The sequence below is a fragment of the Pristiophorus japonicus genome, chromosome 5, assembly GCF_044704955.1.
Source record: "Pristiophorus japonicus isolate sPriJap1 chromosome 5, sPriJap1.hap1, whole genome shotgun sequence".
Lineage (NCBI taxonomy): Eukaryota > Metazoa > Chordata > Chondrichthyes > Pristiophoridae > Pristiophorus > Pristiophorus japonicus.
The window spans coordinates 41,071,989-41,085,002 of record NC_091981.1 but is presented as its reverse complement, the minus strand read 5'-3'; the positions used below and the strand labels follow the sequence as shown (position 1 = coordinate 41,085,002).

The 13,014-nt window shown below is 45.3% G+C and overlaps 1 non-coding gene across 1 annotated transcript; it reads left to right on the top strand.

Annotated features, from left to right (window-relative positions):
• Positions 1-12,295: 12,295 nt before the first annotated feature.
• On the top strand, positions 12,296-12,369 carry trnat-agu (transfer RNA threonine (anticodon AGU)). Its single transcript has one exon. It is a non-coding gene; the product is annotated as a tRNA-Thr (tRNA).
• Positions 12,370-13,014: the final 645 nt, after the last annotated feature.

The window sequence follows — 13,014 nt, the reverse complement described above, 5'->3', positions numbered from 1 at the left end:
ACTGAGGGCATCGGGCACGCTGGGGTTTTCAGGAAATTGATTGGGACCAAAGACTTGACCCTGGAAAAGGCAGCTTTGATGGCCCAGACATTTGTCTCAGGAGAGGAAGAGACCAGAATGATGTTTGACAAAAGTCTTGGCTTAAATGCAGCAAATGGACAGGGAGTCAACATTGTTAACGCGGCGCACAGTTCTCCAGGCAGACAGGGGCAATCGGACATGCCCGAGCATGTAGTCAAACCCAAAGGGGGAATTCAACAGAGACAATGGCTAGCTGAACGACGATTCATGCCATCGCAAGGGACAATGCGGCCAGTAATTGGGCCATTAACACCTGTCAATGGTGTGCTTAAGGACAGTTAGAGAGACAGTCAGAGACGATCGACTGGTAATGGACCTATTGTTTCCAACAATGGCTCATGTTGGAGGTGTGGAGGCAAACATCCAGCCAGAGCTTGCAGGTATCAGCACTATACCTGCAGAAATTGCAATGTCAGCGGTCACTTGGCACGTATGTGCAGGAAGCCTGCAGCCAGGTTGATGTATGAGGAGGACGGGCCCGATGTAAGCCCTACGAGGCCAAATGAATACTGGGGGAAATCGCTGGAAGCTGAAGTTCAGCGAGTTCATGTGGAGCACATACACAGTTCATACACCAGGACGCCACCGATAATGATGAAAGTGCACCTCAATGGCATCCCAGTATCAATGGAGCTAGACACGGGGGCCAGCCAGTCCCTGATGAGTATCAAACAGTTCGACAAGTTGTGGGCGTCCAAGGCCAAAATTATTGCCGATTGACGCACAGCTGTGGACATATACAAAGGAGATCATTCCAGTGCTAGGCAGCGCCACGATAGTCGTGACCCACAAAGTTTCGGAGAACAGATTGCCACTCTGGATTGTCCCGGGGGACGGTTCCGCACTACTGGGGAAGAGTTGGCTTGCTGCCATGAACTGGAAATGGGGCGATGTCAATGCAATTTCTTCTGTGGAGCGAATATCATGCTCACAGGTCCTGGACAAATTTGACTCATTATTTCAACCCGGCATTGGCACTTTCATGGGGACCAAGGTAGTGATTCACATAAACCCGGACGCAAGGCCAGTACACCACAAGGCTGGAGCGATGCCGTACGTGATGCGGGAAAATATAGAAGGCGAATTGGACCGCCTGCTGAGGGAAGGCATCATCTCGCCAGTCGAATTCATTGACTGGGTGAGCCCGATTGTGCCGGTGCTCAAGGCGGATGGGTCGGTCAGGATATGTGGTGATTACAAGGCCACCATCAATCGGGTGTCTCTCCAAGACCAGTACCCGCTGCCGAGAGCGGAGGACCTCTTTGCGACGCTATCCGGTGGCAAACTTTTTTCAAAATTGGACCTGACCTCAGCTTACATGACCCAGGAGTTGGCGAGTGAGTCAAAGAAGCTGACCACCATCACTACACACAAGGGATTGTTTGAGTACAACAGATGTCCATGAAATATGGAAAGCCTCCTCAAGTCGATTCCAAGGACTGTGGTTTTTCAAGACGACATCCTCATCACGGGTTGCGATACTGAAGAACACCTCCACAACCTGGAGGAGCTGCTACGCAGACTGGACCGGGTAGGGCTGCGACTGAAAAAGGCGAAGTGTGTCTTCCTAGCTCCAGAGGTAGAATTCCTGGGGATGAGGGTAGCAGCAGACGGGATCAGACCTACTGCTTACAAAACGGAAGCGATCCAGCAAGCACCCAGACCCCATAACATGACGAAGCTGCGTTCGTTCCTGGGGCTCCTGAACTATGTTAGTAACTTTCTTCCCAAATTGAGCACGCTGCTAGAGCCGCTACACGTGCTCCTACGCAAAGGTTGTGAATGGGTCTGGGGGGACAGCCAGGAAAGGACTTTTGATGGAGCATAACAAATTGTGTGCTCTAACAATCTGTTAACGCTAATATGACCCATGTAAGAAACTTGTTTTAACGTGCAACGCGTCGTCCTATAAGGTCGGGTGTGTATTGCCACATGTTAATGCCAAGGGTCAGTTACAGCCGGTAGTTTATGCCTCCAGAAGTCTGTCCCAGGCAGAAAGGGGCTATGGGATGGTAGAAAAGGAAGCGCTTACATGTGTATATGCAGTAAAAAAAATGCACCAGTACCTGTTTGGCAGGAAATTTGAGCTGGAGACAGATCACAAACCCCTAATATCCCTTTTGGCCGACAACAAGGCCATAAATGCAAATGCATCGGCCCGCATACAGAGGTGGGCACTCACGTTAGCTGCCTATGACTATACAATTCGGCATACACCGGGCACTGAAAACTGCGCCGATGCACTCAACAGGCTCCCACTCGCTACCACCGAGGGGGCAACTGAGCATGCTGCTGAGATGGTCATGGCTGTTGAAGCTTTCGAAAGCGAAGGCTTGCCCATGACAGCCCGTCAGATCAAAGTCTGGACAAATAGAGACCTGCTACTGTCTTTAGTCAAGAAATGTGTCCTAAATGGGAACTGGGCAGCCACGGACGGGGCATGCCCTGAGGAATTTAAACCATTTCACAGGTGCAAGGATGAACTCTCGATTCAGGGCGATTGCCTATTATGGGGAAACCGTGTAGTCATGCCCCAGATGGGCAGAGAGATGTTCATCAGAGAACTCCACAATGAGCACCCGAGCATTGTCATGATGAAGGCAATTGCCAGGTCACACGTTTGGTGGCCAGGGATCGATGCAGACCTGGAACTTTGTGTTCACTGGTGCAACACGTGTGCCCAGCTGGGCAATGCGCCCAGGGAAGCCCCCTTAGCCCCTGGTCCTGACCCACCAAGCCATGGTCACGCATCCATATGTACGCAGGTCCTTTCATGGGAAAAATGTTTTTGGTTCTAGTAGACGCCTGCTCCAAATGGATCAAGTGTGACATTCTCAATTCAAGCACATCCTCTGCCACGGTAGAAAGTCTACGGGCAATGTTCGCCGCCCATGGTCTACTGGATGTCTTGGTCAGCGACAATGGCCCGTGCTTTACAAGCATTGAATTCCAGGACTTCATGGCAGGAAATGGTATCCACCATGTCAGAACGGCACCGTTCAAGCCGGCCTCAAATGGCCAGGCGGAACGAGCATTGCAGATAATCAAACAGGGGATGCTCAGAATCCAAGGGGGTTCCCTACAAAGCCGCTTAACACGCCTCCTGTTGGCCAATAGATCCCGACCACACTCGCTCACAGGAGTCCTACCCGCAGAACTCCTAATAAAAAGGACGCTCAAAACCAGGTTATCCCTTATATACCCCACCATGAAAGAAATTGTTGAAAGCAGGCGTCAGTCACAATGTGACTACCATGACGGGAATGCGAGGGCGCGATGTATTGATGTCAATGACCCTGTCTTTGTCCTCAACTACGCTGCAGGGCCTAAATGGCTTGCAGGCACTGTGATTGCCAAAGAGGGGAATAGGATTCTGGTAGTTAAACTTACCAATGGACAAATCTGCCGCAAACACGTGGATCAAACAAAAAGGAGGTTCAGCAACCCCATAGAAGAAGCAGAGGAAGAACACGATGAAGAGTTCAATCCTCCACAGGTGACCGAACACCGGGACCAAGCGGAGGAGAGCCCAGTCACTGTGGGCAGTCCGGACAGGCCTGAGGCACCGCAAACAGCAGACACTCAGGCCAGCGCCCAACAACTGGAGCCCCAACTCAGGCGCTCTACAAGGGAGCGTAAACCAACAGAGAGACTTAACCTGTGATCCCAATAAGACTTTGGGGGGGGAGGTGATGTCATGTATTCAACTGTCATTGTAACCCATGTATAAACTGACCTAAGTTGTACACAGTGAGAACATTGACCACTAGGTGGTGAACTTGTGGGAGACACTCCTAACCTGGACTTTCCGGTATAAAAGGGGAAGCTCCACCCACCTTCATCACTTCAGTGCTGAAATAAAGGTTACTGGTCACAGAGTGATCTTCTCTCAAGTATGGGCCTCATGTGCATTTATACTGTATAGTAAGGACGTATCAAGTGTCATCTGCAAACCTCTTAATCAGACCCCCTATATTTAAATCTAGATTGTTGATGTATACCACAAAAAGCAAGGGACCCAGTACTGAGCCCTGCAGAACCCCATTGGAAACATCCTTCCAGTCACAAAAACATCCATCAACCATTACCCTTTGCTTCCTACCTCTAAGCCAATTTTGGTTCCAACTTGTGACTTTGCCCTGGATCCCATGGGCTTTTACTTTCGTGGCCAGTCTGCCATGTGGGACCTTATCAAAAGCTTTGCTAAAGTTAATATACACATCGTACGCACAACTCTCATCGACCCTCCTGGTTACCTCCTTGAAAAATTCAATCAGGTTAGTCAAACACGATCTTCCCTTAACAAATCCGTGCTGACTGTCCCTGATTAATCCTTGCCTTTCTAAATTTGGAGTTATCCTGTCTAGGATTTTTTGCAATAATTTTCCCACCACTGAGGTTAGGCTGACAGGCCTGTAATTATTTGGCCTATCCCTTACTCCCTTCTTAAACAAGGGTACCACATTAGCAGTCCTCCAGTCCTCTGACACCATGCCTGAATCCAAAGAGTACTGGAAAATGATGGTCAAGGCCTCTGCTATTTCCTCTTTTGCTTCGCTCAACAGTCTGGGATGCATTTCATCCAGGCTTGGTGACTTATCCACTTTTAAAGCTGCTTAGCCCCTTAATACCTCCTCTCTCATTATGTTTATTTCATCCAGAATTTCACACTCCTCCTCGATAGCGGTATCTGCATTGCCCCTTTCCTTTGTGAAAACAGACGCAAAGCATTCATTAAGAATTGTACCAACATCTTCCGCCTCTACACAGAGATTACCCTCATGGTCTCTAATAGGCCCTACCCTTTCTTTAGTTATCCTCGTGCTCTTAATATATTTATAGAACATCTTTGGGTTTTCCTTGATTCTACTTGCCAAGAATTTTTCATGCTCTCTCTTAGCATTCCTAATGTCCTTTTTAATTTTAACTCTGAACTTTCTATATTCCTCCAGCGATTCTACAGTATTTAGCTGTCGCTATATGACATAAGCTTCCCTTTTTTTCTTTATCCTCCCCTGTAACCTAGACATCCAGGGGGCTCTAGAATTGTTATTCCCACCCTTTTTCTTTAAGGGCACATGTTTGGCCTGAGCCCTCCAGATCTCCTCCTTGAATGCCTCTCACTGTTCCGACACTGATTTGCCTTCAAGTAGTTGTTTCCAGTCCAAATCACTTCTCAACTTAGCAAAGTTAGCTTTTCCCCAATTTGGGACTTTATTCCTGGTCTATCCTTGTCCTTATCCATAACTACTTTGAATCTGACTGAATTATGGTCACTGACACCCATGTGCTCTCCCACTGATACCCCTTCCACCTGCCCAGCTTCATTCCCCAAAACTAAATCCAAAACCACCCCTCCTGTGTTGGACTTGTTACATATTGACTAAAAAAGTTCTCTTGAATGCACTTTAGGAATTCCGCACCCTCTATACCCTTCACACTATATTTGTCCCAATCAATATTAGGATAGTTGAAATTCCCTACTATTACTGCCCTATGGTTTTTGGACTTTACAGAAGTTTGCCTACATATTTGCTCTTCTATCGCCCTCCCACTGTCCCAGCAGTGTGATCGCCCCTTTCTTATTTTTAAATCTGGAGACGTGAGTTCAAAGCCCACCACGGTAGCTGGGGGGATTTAAATTCAGTTCATCTACAATTCAAAAAAAGCTGGTGACCATGAAACTACCGGATTGTCGTAGAAACCCAACTGGTTCACGAATGTCCTTTAGGGAGGGAAACCTGCCAACCATACCTGGTCTGGCCTTTATGCGACTCCAGATCCACAGCAATGTGGTTGACTCTTAACTGCCCTTTGAAATGGCCTAGAAAGCCACTCAGACCAAACGTGACACGCAGCGGCGGAAGAGGCAATTCAAGTCATTCTAACCGTACTAACAGAGGATTAACAACAATTTTGAGCTCACCTTTAGAATTCACCAGCTCACCAATGGGGTCCACGCTGCTCAGTTGATGGCCACAGAATCATCTCATTACCTGACAGCTTGAAATGTGCTTTAAAGCTCCCATCTCACAGCTGTTTACTTTCCAAGCTCAGAAGATGTTGCTTACTGCATTTGGAAGACAGATTGAGTGTTATGCAGGTGGCAAGTGTTTGGAGCAAACTCTCTATCCAGTGTCACCTCACTGGAACAACCTCTCTCACCAATGACAGATTGCTTCTGTCATTGCAAGTTCACCTGCCATCTATTCCATCAGCATGGGTACGGTTTATACTCTCTCACCTTGGTCCTCAGCCTTAGCCATTACAGAAACATGGTTACAAGGTGTCCAAGGCTGGGAACTGAATAATCAGGGGTAGTTGACAATTCAGAAGGATAGACAGAAAGGAAAAGGAGATGGGGTAGCGTTGTTAATAAAGGATGAGATCAGTACAGTAGTGAGAAATGATATTGGCTCAGAAGATCGAGATGTAGAATCAGTTTGGGTGGAGATAAGAAATAATAAGGGGAAGAAGTCATTGGTGGACATAGTCCATAGGCCCCCTAACAGTAGCAACACTGTTGGACGGAGTATAAATCAAGAAATAATGGAGGCTTGTAACAGCAATAATCATGGGCGATTTTAATCTTCATATTGATTGGACAAATCAAATTGGCCAAGATAGACTTGAGGAAGAGTTCATAGAGTGTATCCGGGATGGTTTCCTTGAACCGTACATTGCGGATCCAACCAGGGAGCAGGCTATCTTAGATCTAGTACTGGGTAATGAGACAGGATTAATCTCCTAGTAAAGGGTCCTCTAGGAATGAGTGACCATAATATGGTTTAATTCCAAATTTAGTTGGAGGGTGAGAAAGTTGTATCTCAAACCAGTCCTAAGCTTAAATAAAGGAGCCAACAAAGGTATGAAGGCAGAGTTGGCTAAAGTGGACTGGGAAAATAGATTAAAGTGTGAGGTCATTGATGAGCAGTGGCAGACATTTAAGGAGATATTTCATAGCTCGTAACAAAAATATTTTCCAGTGAGAAGGAAAGACTAAGAGAAGGGAAAACCATCTGTGGCTAACTAAGGAAATAAAGGATGGTATCAAATTGAAAACAAGGGCATACAAAGTGGCCAAGATTTGTGGGAGGCCAGAGGATTGGGAAACTTTTAAAAACCAGCAAAGAATGACTTAAAAAATAATAGGGAGGGAAGATAGATTATGAATGTAAACTAGCACGAAACATAAAAACAGAGAGTAAGAGTTTCTACAGGTACATAAAAAGGAAGGGAGTGGCTAAAGTAAAAGTTGGTCCCTTAGAGGATAGACTGGGGAATTAATAATGGGGAACAGGGAAATGGCAGAGACATTGAACAAATATTTATTTAAGCTTAGGACTGGTTTGAGATACAACTTTCTCACCCTCCAACTAAATTTGGAATTAAACCATATTATGGTCACTCATTCCTAGAGGACCCTTTACTAGGAGATTAATCCTGTCTCACTACCCAGTACTAGATCTAATATTTTGTGTCGGTCTTCATGGTAGAAGACACTAAAAACATCCCAATAATGGATAATCAAGGGGCTGTACAGGGAGGAACTTAAAGCAATCACTATCACTAATCAAGAAGTACTCGGTAAAATAATGGGACTAAAGGTGGACAAACCCCTGGGACCTGATGACTTGCATCCTAGGATCTTAAAAGAAATGGCTGCTCAGATTATGGATGTATTAGTTGTAATCTACCAAAATTCCCTGGATTCTGGGGCGGTTCCAGCGGATTGGAAAACCGCAAATGTAACACCCTTATTTAAAAAAGGAGGCAGGCAGAAAGCAGGAAACTATAGACCAGTTAGCCTAACATCTGTCGTTGGGAAAATGCTGGAGTCCATTATTAAGGAAGCAATAGCAAGACATTTGGAAAAGCATAATACAGTCAAGCAGAGTCAGCATGGTTTTATGAAAGGGAAATCATGTTTGACAAATTTGCTGGAGTTCTTTGAGGATGTAACGAGCAGGGTGGATAAGGGAGAACCAGTGGATGTGGTGTATTTGGCTTTTCAGGAGGTATTTGATAAGGTGTCACATAAAAGGTTACTGCACAAGATAAAAGCGCACTGGGTTGAGGGTAATATAGTAGCTTGGATAGCGGATTGGCTAACAGAAAACAGAGAGTTGGGATAAACGGGTCATTTTCCGGTTGGCAAACAGTAACTAGTGGGGTGCCACAGGGATCGGTGCTGGGGCCTCAACTATTTACAATTTATATTAATGACTTGGATGAAGGGACCAAGTGTAATGTGGCCAAGTTTGCTGATGATACGAAGATGGGTAGGAAAGCAAGTTGTGAGGAGGATACAAAAAATCTTTAAAGGGATATAGACAGGCCAAGTGAGTGGGCAAACATTTGGCAGATGGAGTATAATATGGGAAAGTGTGAGGTTATCCACTTTGGTAGTAAAAATAGAAAAGCAAAATATTATTTAAATGGAGATAAATTACAAAGTGCTGCAGTACAGCGGAACCTGGGGGTCCTTGAGCATGAAACACAAAAAGTTAGTATGCAGGTACAGCAGGCAATCAGGAAGGCAAATGGAATGTTGGCCTTTATTGCAACTGTACAGGGTATCGGTGAGGCCACACATAGAGTACTGCATATAGTTTTGGTCTCCTTATTTAAAGAAGGATATACTTGCATTGGAGGCAGTTCAGAGAACTGGTTGATTCCTGAGATGAAGGGGTTGACTTATGAGGAAAGGTTGAGTAGGTTGGGCCGATACTCATTGGAGTTTAGAAGAATGAAAGGTGATATTATTGAAACATATAAGATACTGAGGGGGCTCGACAAGGTAGATGCAGAGAGGATGTTTTCCCTCATGGGGGAATCTAGAACTAGAGGGCATAGTTTCAGAATAAGTGGTCGCCCATTTAAAACTGAGATGAGGAGGAATTTTTTCCCTCAGAAGTTTGTAAATCTGTGGAATTCTCTGTCCCAGAGAGCTATGGAGGCTGGGTCATTGAACATAGTTAAGGTGGAGATAGACAGATTTTTGAACAATAAGAGAGTGGAGGATTATGGGGAGCAGGCAGGGAAGTGGAGCTGAGCCCAAGACCAGTTCAGCCATAATCTTATTGAATGGCGGAGCAGATTTGCGGGGCCTAATGGCCTACTCCGGCTCCTATTTCTTATGTTCTAATGATCTCAGAAACTGACCACGATCAGCCACAACACCAGCAGCACCAAGAACAACACTAACTTTCTCCGTAATCACCTGATGCTGCACAGGATACAGGGCACCAGCACCCGACCGCACTTCTGTCCGGGATGCCAGGTATGGCCTCACCATGGCTACTTTTACTTCACTTGATGCTGCACACCCTGGCTGCCACATGATGCGCCGGGTACGGTAGTATAGTGGTTATGTTATTGAACTAGTAATCCAGAGGTCTGGAGACGCGAGTTGAAAGCCCACCACGGCAACTGGAGGGATTTAAATTCAGTTAATCTGCAATTCAAAAAAAGCTAGCATCAGTACTGGTGACCATGAAACTACCGGATTGTCATAACAACCCAACTGGTTCACTAATGTCCTTTAGGGAAGAAAATCTGCCACCCCTACCTGGTCTGGATTTTGTGTGACTCCAGATCCACAGCAATGTGTTTGACTCTTAAATGCCCTCTGAAATGGCCTAGCAAGCCACTTAATCGTACCAAACCGCCATGGCAAAGTTTGCACTGTGGGAGCACCATTACCACAAGGCCAGCAGCAGTTCAATAAAGTAGCTCATCATCACCTTCTCAAGGGTAATTTTCGAGGGCCAGCGACGCCCACATCCCGTGAACAAATACATTTTAAAAAAGATTGACACCACCCCACACCAACACCATCATAAAGCATCCCTACAATGCCCAAGCCATTCCTTTCACACTAATCAGTAATGCGGTGGATGCCATTATGTCTCACCATTCACTGCAACTCACTAAGGCACTTCCAAAGATGCATACAAATCTGTCCAAGAACGGAAAGTGTTGAAAATACAGATTTCAATGCTTGACTGCATATTAACAGAGACTTCACATGAACATTGCCTAAAACAAACAAGTGCCTACCCTTGTATATTAGTTGGTATGATTGGACTAGGATGAGGGTGAGTCTGAGGGGTGGCTAGTGAGTTGGGGACGTGATAACGCAGATAGAGATGGGTGGAGGTGCAAGGTAAGTTGGTGTGATTAAGGATGTGCAGGAGTAGGGTAGGGAAGGCAGAGTGATGAGGTTGATTGTGGTTTTGTAGTAATGTTGTGATCTATTGAGATCATTGAAAGGTTTGCAGCAGTGCAGCCAGGTCCTCCTGATGTCATCCCTACTGTGCCCGCCTATGCAATGTGCAACCAGGCTGCATTGGTGTCCTGGGAGATCTGTTCCACCCATTGGAAGGGAAGCGAACCTCCCTTTTATGCTATAACTCCCTCCATATGGGAGAGCCTTGGTGCAGCAGTGCACCTCTGTGCCGTGCTGGTCAGTGTTTGCAGCACCTCAATGCTGTAGAACACTAACAGCACAAATAACAAAGTAAATTTGACCATTGTCCTTTGAAGGAAACCGGCTGCTGATGTGTCATCAAATGATGTCATCATACCCACTTCCTTCAATTGGCTGGGAAACTTGCTGGGCAGGCTTGACAAGCTCAATCAGGGACAAATTATGTCGGAGGCCAGGATAGAGCCAGTAGTGATGCCATGACCTGCCACGGTAGGAAAAATTGCAGCCTAACAATGTAAGTGGTACTTACAATGTGTTTCTGCGATTTCTGCAGTTCTTCTGTTGAAGTTTACAATGAACAAGAGAGAGAACCTCCACAGATATTCACCCCAAAGTCTCAGACTGAAGATTAGTTATATTCAGGGACTGAAAGCAAATTGAACCAGTGGAATGAGTGATGAGAATGACATTATTACGGTTGATGACTTGATTTAATGTGTAACTGGACAATCACAGTATACTGTGAGAAAAACCTGACCAGAAACAACACAAAAAGATCAATTCACTGCAATTACTGTTCAGTTGAAAGACAGCAACCGAGAATGGCCAGTGAAAAATTAGCATTTAGCAGTAGTTTTTCCAAGTAGAACAGAATCTCCATCAATCTGTTAGCTGATGTACTCAACATGGTTTTATTTTGGTTTGTTTTCCATGTTGTCAAATAATCAGCTGGAGCAATGGCCACGGAACTCATGCCTCAGGTTGACAGACATGGTTACCGAGCTGTGTGAATCCCGTGGCCATGCAGAGAAATTAAAAAGTAGTGGGAAAAGGCTCGTAAGTGCCTGTAAAGTATGTCATAATGATTTAAATTGTGTACCCCTCCGCTGCAGGCCGGGTTGGCTCCACGCTGACAAGTGCACCTGTGGGAAAGGCGTGTGGGAGCGAGTTGACAGAGGGTTCCCACCCAACCCGATTGCGCCCGTTAACACCATGGAAATTCAGCCCACAGTTTTTGTAAACTGCTGTGACCTGTTAAGAGATTAAATGAAGCCACTAATGAGGTTTAGAAACAACCTCTCAGTCTATATTGGTTTATGTTTGAAAAAAAAAACTCACGATTTCCTACTGAATCTCATGAGTTTGTCTCAATTTATGAGACCGCGGGGTTGGCAGTACTGCAAAAGACAAGCTAATGTTTTGGATGTAACCCTTGCTCAAAAGTTAAATAACGTAAAAAAAGCGCCAAATTAATATACGTACCTGACTTGTTGAGTGTACCCAGCATTTTTTTTTGTGTTTGCGATTTCCAGCTTTTTATAGTTTGTGTTGTGTTTTTTTTGCAATGGATGCTGACTCAACAGGAGGGCGGGATAAGACCAGGGGTCTGCACGGACACAAAGTAAAAGAGTGAATGCAATCGAAACACAAAATGCTGACACCAAAAACGGCCGACACTTGCGCTGCGGATGAATGGGCTTTGCAGCGAGGAGCCCGCATGACCCTGGCACAATTGCTACTGCGGGTTCTATGGGCGCCGGGTTCGGAGCAGCGAGCTCCTGCTCCAGCTCTGCTTCTGTCTCTGTCTGATGTCACCTACAGCCTGGATGGGGGGGGGAACGCCTTGAACATTGTGACCTGAACCAAATTCCCGCGCCCGCGCACAGAAAATGAGCACAAGGGTTGCAGGACGAACTTAAAAGCAGCCTGAGAAACATTTCAAGACATCACCAATACGCTTCACAGTCTGGTTTAGTAGCCTTGGAGCCAAAAAACTGCCGCGGCGCCGTGGCTTAGTTGGTTAAAGCGCCTGTCTAGTAAACAGGAGATCCTGGGTTCGAATCCCAGCGGTGCCTGCTATTTGGTTTTTATTCCCACCTTTACATCTTTTTCAATTTTAGCATTTACGACAAATGTTGATTATATATTACAAAGAGTTTAATGCCAATAATTTTATAGCATTCAAACATTTTACACCAGTAAATCAACATGTAAAGTCTATCTACTAGGTTGCCCCCTAATGAAGGTTTATTTTGGAAGAGTGACAGTTCAGAAAGATTTCTAGAGGATGAACAGGAATGGTATTTCTTTCTTTGTCTTGTGTCTTGCCAGCATTTCATCTATCTTTAAGGAATCTTAATTTAGGCATCACCCATATTTACAGCAAGTTTCTGCAAATTGACTCAAATCTTATATTCATAAAACAACAATAAATCACAATTTCAACCCATATGAATTTATTTTTTAGGACATAATTGTTTCAAATTGCAGTATTTAGTCCATATTTTTTTGTTTGTTTGTCTTTTCCTTATGCTACCTTTGGAGTTAAAACCTGGCTAACTCAAAGAAAACCCAGTCTGTTAGAAACGATTGATAAAGTCTCTTGCAGGTATCAGGGAGACAATATATAAACGCCTGAAACTGTATTTACCAGTTTGTTCTGTTCACTGGTTTGAAAGGACTGGTAACAGCATATGCTAATTAGATTGTTTCAATAGCTG